The sequence below is a fragment of the Nicotiana attenuata genome, chromosome 2 (genome assembly GCF_001879085.1).
Source record: "Nicotiana attenuata strain UT chromosome 2, NIATTr2, whole genome shotgun sequence".
NCBI classification, from domain to species: Eukaryota; Viridiplantae; Streptophyta; class Magnoliopsida; order Solanales; family Solanaceae; genus Nicotiana; species Nicotiana attenuata.
The window spans coordinates 9,637,439-9,645,646 of NC_031990.1; the positions used below are offsets into that span (position 1 = coordinate 9,637,439).

At 34.7% G+C, this 8,208-nt stretch overlaps 1 long non-coding RNA gene across 1 annotated transcript; it reads right to left on the reverse strand.

Moving 5' to 3' along the window:
- On the reverse strand, window positions 2,426-3,352 carry LOC109244069. The gene is made up of 3 exons (XR_002070661.1): window positions 3,265-3,352; window positions 3,038-3,111; window positions 2,426-2,675 (listed from the first exon to the last, which is right to left on the reverse strand). It is a non-coding gene; the product is annotated as an uncharacterized LOC109244069 (long non-coding RNA).

Genomic DNA, 8,208 nt, shown 5'->3' on the forward strand with positions numbered 1-8,208 from the left:
CAAATACGCTTAAGCAGGCATAGTAGGAACACTTAATGAACATGGTTGAAAAAATGCAGTAGACGAATCATATCAAGTCATAGTGGAAGGCAAGTAGCAGAACATAGCATGTGAGACATAGCATGGAAACATGGCATATAAACATAGCATGTGGAAACATAGTAGAGAGAAGAACAAAATACAGAAAACATGGTAGAAGAACATGTATATATGAAAACACATAAGAATATAAAACACACATAAGAAAGGAAGAAGAAAAGTCGGAAAACACCGAAGCATTTTCGGAAAGCCGTAAACCAGGAAAGAGGCGACTTTGAAAGTAAGATTTTAAAAAGAAAAATTGGGGAAACCGCTTGAAAACTCAAGATAAAGCATGAATACACACAGATCTGGAGATAACCGAAGAAGAACCTCGATAGTTAGGGTTTTCAGATGAACCCTAGAATGAGAAAGGCTTCGAAAACGTCCGATCTAAGTCGGATGAGACTGGAAACAGGCTCAGGAGGCTAAGTTGTGCCGGAGCCAGGCAGGAGATGGCCGGGAACCTCAAGTCTGCGGAGGTCTGGGTGGAGACCTTTGAGGTCTAGCCTCGAACCTTCGAGTACCAAGCACATAGGAGCGATAAGAGGTAAGCATAGATCATCCATGGCCTGAGACGCTATGGGTTCTGGTGAGTTAGAGGTCGAAAACGGGGGGAAGGTGATTAGGGTTTCAAGAACACTCGAGAGAGTTTGAGAGGGGGAGGGTGTTCAGGGGCGGCTACTAAAATGAAAATGAGGGAATTAGGGTTAGTCATTAGGTTTAATTAAGGAAGGGCGATTTGAGGCCGTTGATCTCAAAGATCAACGGTTCAGATCAAAGGGGGCTTAGGTCGGGCTGGTTTAAACGGGTTATTGGGCGATTTGGGTTTAATTAAAAATCTGATGGGGATGGGTCCAAATTGGCTATAATTGAAATAATAAGAGCTGTTTGTTAAATAGCCAATTTTCCCTTTTTATTATTTTATAAAAATAGTAAGAAATGACTTAAAAATAAATTACAGGTACTGGACTAATTAATAACATATAAATATTAATGTAAAAATACTAAAAGTGATTTTATGATTGTGAAATGCCGTTAATTGTAAAATAGGCCACAATTGCAATTGTATGCAATTTAGCTAAAAAAAATACCAAACAAATGTATAAAAATACGCAAAAATTACCTTAATTATATCTTAGTGTAAATATGAGAATGAAATAAATTATTCACCAAAATGCAGTTTGGGAATAATTATTGAATTTTGTACTATTAAAATAGACAACAAATTGATTTTAAGATCTTTAAAAATAAGGAAAATATACCAAAACTCTTGGGCATGCTTATATATGCATGTACATACTATTTTGAGAATATTTTGAGTATATATAAATACATAGGGAAAAATTGGGTATCAACATTACTAACACCCCAATCTTGGAATGAAAACAAATCTTGGAATGCTCAGTTCCTTTCTTTGACCAAAATAAGAATCTTAAAGACAAATGAAATGCTATATATTGAGGAACATAATCTTTATGAAAGGGAAATAATGAACAGAAGGGAAAAAAAATTTCCTGATAATAAACCAGTAAAATTAGAATGAGAATAAAAGAAGACTGATATGCATTTAAAAAAGCAGTACTATAGCATTGGCCATATAGCATTGACCCTTAAACAGTTACAGTTTTCTGATTTCATTTGCAAAGAAAACTGATATGCATTTAGAAAAGCAGTACTTAGAGTAAATCAGAATAAACCCAAAAATTGTTTGGTGAAAGCAGGCATGCAGCTTTGCAATCACATTCTAGTAGAACTCTTACATATAGATCATATAACAGCAATAACAAGGGTCTATTGTACCAGTAAAGTATTTACAGCTGAAAAGCTGACAGTGATAGCCAAAATGGAGAGAATGGATCACATGATAATGTACTAACCATAACAATAGCAATATCACAATAAATTCCACAAAGAAATGTAAAAAAGATCAAAACTTTAACCATTCCCGCAATAGCAAAAATAAACACCAAACAGATGAAACAGAGCAAAGGAATGGTAACTCCGCTCCCAGCACTATCAGCAGTATACATATACTATTCAAGAAAGGAGAAGGGGTAATAATACCATCCAAGAAAGGAAAAGAAAGAAAGAAAGGGAGGGTAATAATACCATCCAAGAAAGGAGAAAGCAACAGGCAAGACTAATAAACATCATGAGCAACCTATACATATCGACAACTTTCAGCAATATATATATACTATCCATCTACCCCACTTTCAGTTATACTGCTGGCCAATTTCAGAACCCTTATGGCCTAAAACAAAAGCCAGAAACAGGGACAGAACAGAGAAGGCACACCCTTATGACGTGCGACATATGGCACTCGTCTATTCAAATGCTAATAATACTAGGTGCTGATATCAGACAAAGGTAGACATTTGTTTATTTTATCTGTATGGGAACTGTCATAATTTATTTAGTCCGTGAAACTGGTTAACAGCTACTAGAAAGAAAATGCAGACTCAGTTTAATAGAAGTTACCAAAATTGAGCCTTCCTTGTGGATCCAAAACGGAGCAACACCAAGATCTGAAAATTCAATAGCACACTATCCAAAAGAACATAGCCTGTAGCTGATACCTACCAACACCAAAGCTACAGTAACAATAACAAATTACATTCAATGAATGCAAGAATACAGAAAAAATTACTAAAATTGATCAAAATAAAGCGCACACCACAGACAACTTGGAACTAAAATTGAGAAATTTGAAAGAAAAAAAACCTCAATTACAGATGCATGGGGCGCGCAACATTTACCAACCAAGTACGAAGAAGACATTTAAACAAATACTTCAATAATGATAAACCTCGGAAGCCCCCAAAAAAACACCACTGAGATCCATAAAAACCAACTTTGAAGGAGAAGGTACAGTACGAATACTTTTGATTTACAAAAAAAATAAAAAGGAGCAGCGAAATTGGTACCAAAGCGACGATTAACTCACAAAACTTACAGCAGGTTGAGGGACTTGCTTTGATGATTCAAAATAATCAAGCATTGGCCTTACAATTGCAGGAAGGAAAAGCCCTGAAAGTTGACAATACAAGAAATGTAAGACCAGCTTGAAGAATTTCAGAGTTCCGAAGCAAAAATCTTGCAATTTTGAAAGTTTTCTTCTATTTTCCAGACATTAATCCTAGATTAACACCTAATTTTTTGCATTTAAAGTAAAAAACTCACATTGTTGAAGAGTATTGAGAGTGAGAGTCTGTGATAGAGAGGAGAGGAAGTGGGCGTCTTGCCCTAATTGTATTGGGAGTCTGATAGAGAAGAGTGTGTGTTATCCTAATTTAATTTACAAAAAATTAGCGACGGAATTGGCGACGGATAGAATTTCTGTTGCTAATAATAACTAATGCAAATTTATTAATGGAACTAGTTTTTTTAGCGACGAAATAGCGACGGACGTAATGTTTGTCGCTAATAATATCAAATGAAATTTTATTTTTAAAAAACTAGCGACGGAATATTTTGTCGCAATTAACTTTGGAATGTCTTGATAAGTAAAAGGACTTCAGCGACAGATTTTTTTGACATTAAATCCGTCGCTATGTTTTAATAATTTTGTCGCGTCCTTTTCATCGCTAATTTTGTAGGTAAAATAAAGGCGCTAACATTTAGCGACGAATATTAGTGTTTGTCGCTATTCCGTCGCTATATTCTATACGAATTCTATTTGTAGCTTATTTGGCGACAAATTACAAAATGTGTCGCTAATCCGTCGTTATTTAGCTACGGAATATCTCTTGTCGCTAAACTTCGTCGCTAAACGCTGTTTTTTTTGTAGTGTTTGAATCTGATTTATATATAGTAAAAATAAATTTCATGCAACTAATTATATTTTATAGAATTTATCTACAACTTTCATATATTATTTCTACCCAGTTATATACAGCTACCATATCATACAACTTAAATATAATTTTTATACAATATTGTTCAACTTTCATATAATATTTAAATAAAAATATATATATAAACAAGAGCATACAATTTTACTACAACTTTACTACAATTTCGTAAGTAGAATGTATTTCTTCTTCTTCTTCTTCTTCTTCTTCTTCTTCTTCTTCTTCTTCTTCTTCTTCTTCTTCTTCTTCGAGTTTCAATCTGAAATTCAGCCAAAAACAAGTCTAATATTCACCAAAACACCCTCAAAATTGAGATATAAACTCCAAAAAATATTCCCAATTGTTTGTAACAACGCCCAATCCAAACAAATAATGGTTTTTGAAACCCAAATTCAAATTCAAAGTTTTAAAGCTTTTTAATGGCTGTCAATGGTGGAATTGCTGCTCTCTTTTCCTTTGCTTTACATTACTGGAATTAGGGATTGAGAGATAGAGAAAGACGTAGAGAGAATTCCAATTGTTTGCAACAACACCCAATTCAAACAAATAATATTTTTTGAAAACCCAAATTCGAATTCAAGGCTTCAAAGCTTTTTAATGGCTGTCAATGGTGGAATTGCTGCTCTCTTTTCCTTTGCTCTAGATTACTGGAATTAGGGATTGAGAGATAGATAGATAGATAGATAGATAGATAGATAGATAGATAGATATAGAGAGAGAGAGAGAGAGAGAGAGAGAGAGAGAGAGAGAGAGAGACGGAGAGTGAGAGAGAGAGAGAAAAAGAGAGAGAGCATGAGGGAGAGAGAATAAGGATGGGAAATAATTGATTCCTAATATAAATGGATACTCATTTAAATTTCTAAAGTGTATATAATTGGTAAATTTGTATATAAATGATAACTAAATTGAAACTTGAGTAGGGAGGGTAATAAAAATTCCAATAGTGTATAGGTATGTAAAAATACTTTCAATGGTGCTTTCTATGTAAGTTGGGCCAAATTTCGTAAAGTATTGGTGACCAGGCCCATATTGAATGACCCAAATTCATGAGTGGGCCAAATTTAGCATGTCATTTTTTTAGAGATATGTATACTTTTAGCTGGTCTCAAAATCAATAGCCGATAAAATCTGTATTTTTTATAAAATGACATTGTATAACCGCTCTCAAATTTTATATAATTTTACGGCTACCAGATGTAAATACTTCCTAGCGCGGGCTAAAAGTGATAATACCCCTACATGTGTACTATATGCGTATATTGTACATATTTCATACACTTTTTGGCTAGCGAATGAATTTAGTTTCAGCTGACCGACCAATTTTGTATTTTCCCCTATTTTATTGTTATCAAGCAGTCATGCAAAGAGTATTTTCATTTATCGAACTTTATTTACTCCTAAAGCTACAGAAACCACAGATCCACCAGGTTTAGTATCTATCATCACAATGTATTCATGGGTCAACTTCTTACGTAAAAATTGCACGGGGCGCCCTATTTGGTCGCCCCCATTTAACCTATACCCATTTTTTTTTTAAACTTTTAACTTGTACCCACTTTTTAAAAAATTTCAGCTCCTTTCTCCTCCTCCTTCTCCTCCTTCGTTTTCTTCTTCTTCTTTTTTTCTAGTACTGTGGTACTGTCCCTTGTGGAGACCCTTAGCTCCTCTACCACAAACCCCTGGCACTCTTTCCCCATTTCTGCATGCATTATAATCTAAATTAGAAAGCAAAAATGGAAGAAACTGAAGTATTGTGTTTTAGTGTTCCAAAAGTTGAAAGTTGCTGAGAAAATAATGGGTTTTGTTTTCATTGACTGCAAACGAGGTGCTTAATCTCTATAAACACTACAGACGATGTGCTTAATCTCTATAAACACTACAGACGATGATATTGATTCTAACTTCCAATTTACGTACTCATTCCCTCAACTTGCCGGTGCTTCAGGATGAGTTCTCTTTAATGGTTGAACCAGAGGATACAATAGGTGCAGTGAAAGCATACATTCAAAAGGAAAAAAGGACCTCTTTTAAGAAAACTTCAGCCCTAGAGCTGAAGTTTTCCAGTTACAACACAAAAACTTCAGTTCTAGAGCTGAAGTTCCCCAGTTACAACACAAAAACTTCAGCTCTAGAGCTGAAGTTTCCAGTTACAACACAGCAACTTCAGCTCTGGGGCTGAAGTTTCCAGTTACAACACAAGAACTTCAGCTAGAGCTGAAGTTCGCTAGTTACAAAATAAAAACTTCAGCTCTAGAGCTGAACTTCAGGCCCGGCTACTAGAATGCTGAAGTTTTGCGTGATTGCCTTTGCTACTTCAGCCCCGTGTGCTGAAGTTATGCGAAAAAGCGGGTACGCTTGCAATTTTTTTTGCAAAGCGGGCACAAGTTAAAATGTGACACAAAAAACGGGTATAGATGCAAATCCCCCACTTCTTACTGATAGAAGTTGGGCTCCTAAATGTTGGACGTCATTGGACCCCAGCCTATCATATTTGTCATCAAACGGATAAGTGAAGGCCTAATACATCTGTGGCCCCTTAAACTTGTCAAGAAATTTCATTTAGACATGTCATACACATGTGAGTTGCACGCTCTTTGTTTTTCTGACTAGTTGTTTTTGAGGGCCAATAGACACATTTTTCACTAACATCAAGTGCTTAATAGGTTGTAGTCTTAATTCAAGTGTCTAACTGGAAGTTCTTGACAAATTTAAGGGGCCGCATATGTATTTGGCCATAAGTGAGTGATGGGGCTGGCCCAAGTTTAGCCCATTTGTTTCCAGTCAAGTAGGCCTCCCAAATCCAAAACTGTTTTCACTTAGTTATTTCTAGAGAAATTTTCAGAAATTACTATGTTTTAGTGATTATTAGCTTGTTATAGCTACCATTTACTAAATTACTTCCTATAGCTATGTTTTCAGTTGTTATAGACTGTATTCGATATATTTTTGCTATTTTATTCATGAATACAGTAGCAAAACTCGGCCGAAAACAGGGGTGTCCAGCTGAGAAGAGAATGTATTCGACTGTATTGTCGAGCTGTATTCGTGAATACAGTAACGGAATTTGCGAAAAAAGAAGGTCTTAAGCTGTTTAAAAACGGTAAGTGAATCAATTAACGCGATAGACTCCTAATATAACTCAACTAACTCAATTATAACGCATAAAATTTGTATTTCCAGTGATAGAAAAGATTCTCAACCGAAAAACACCCCAAAAACAGAGCAATCTTCAGAGATTCAATCCATCCTTTCTTTTTTTAATGGTGTCTTTATAAATAGATTTATATATTGAAATTATATAATTACAATGAATACATTTAAATACATAAATATATATTAACTACATGAAGTATAGCAGGTCATCTATAGTGCAAAAAACATATGAATACATACTGCATATACATTTGAATACATATATACATCTGAATGCATAAACTATATTGATTAAAAAAAATATATGAATACATTCATCGAATATAGCGAGACAGTGATTACAATGAAATACATGGAATACAGTCAGATACATTGAAATACAATAAAAAAAAGACAATGAATACAATGAAATACATAGAATACAGCGAGATACATTGAAATACAATGAAAAAAAGGTAACAGACTCTTCAAGTTGCTCAGCCCCAAACTCTGTCGTCTTTGTTCAAGAACAACCCTAATGTTGTCTCGTCGAGAGGGCCGCGATTCTGAATCGAAACTCTCAAAATTTGGCGCAAAAACGAAAGAAATTCCCGCAAAATTTCACTATAATTTCATTTGCAAATCCCTCCAATTCATATTTCAAATATACAACCCCTCAAAAATTTCCCTCAATTCACCTTTCAATGGCAGATTTCGAACCTCCATCTTTCTCTCTAGGGCTTGATTTCGACATTGATTCAGAGCCCCAGCCCACTGACAATAAAAATTTCGCGAGACAATTGAGATGAATCAGTGGAGAATCATGGTTGTATTCATGTAGAAAGACTGGCGTTGAGAGAGAGAGGGTGGAGCAAAATCTGAAAGAATGAGAGAGAAAAATAATACAAAGCGTATTTTATGGCTTAAGGGGAGGAGGTGACCATAAATAGATATTTGGCTATAAAAATCAAAAGGCAGCTACGGAATATAATTTTTTTAAAAGGGTATCTATTTAAAATAAATAAGGTATCAACCTTTGCTATAGGAGGTAAAATTCCTTATTTCTATCGTTGTTATGTCACTATTTTCTTCTTCCTGTTATTGTTGTTCTTATTGTTATTTTTATTCTTGTTATTATTAC